Here is a 265-nt window from a genome sequence, read left to right on the forward strand (position 1 = left end):
CTATCTTGGGTCCGATCGTCCACACCAGTTGGGCCCAATCGTCTATCACCCGAAGTTTTCATTACGATTATCAAGGACGTACACGATCTATGCCCTGGGCTAGGCTTAGCTTGCTGTCGTCACTCTGCTACGTATACTACACTACTACTGCATAACAAAGAAAGCGACCCACGTGGTGCATTCTTAAATATTACACACATTATTTAATTGTACTAGACGATAACACGATATCATTGATTGAACGATCTAACTACCCTCGCATCGC

This window comes from Anneissia japonica, unplaced genomic scaffold, assembly GCF_011630105.1.
Source record: "Anneissia japonica isolate Jap-2015-1 unplaced genomic scaffold, ASM1163010v1 scaffold287985_len465408_cov153, whole genome shotgun sequence".
Classification (NCBI taxonomy): domain Eukaryota; kingdom Metazoa; phylum Echinodermata; class Crinoidea; order Comatulida; family Comatulidae; genus Anneissia; species Anneissia japonica.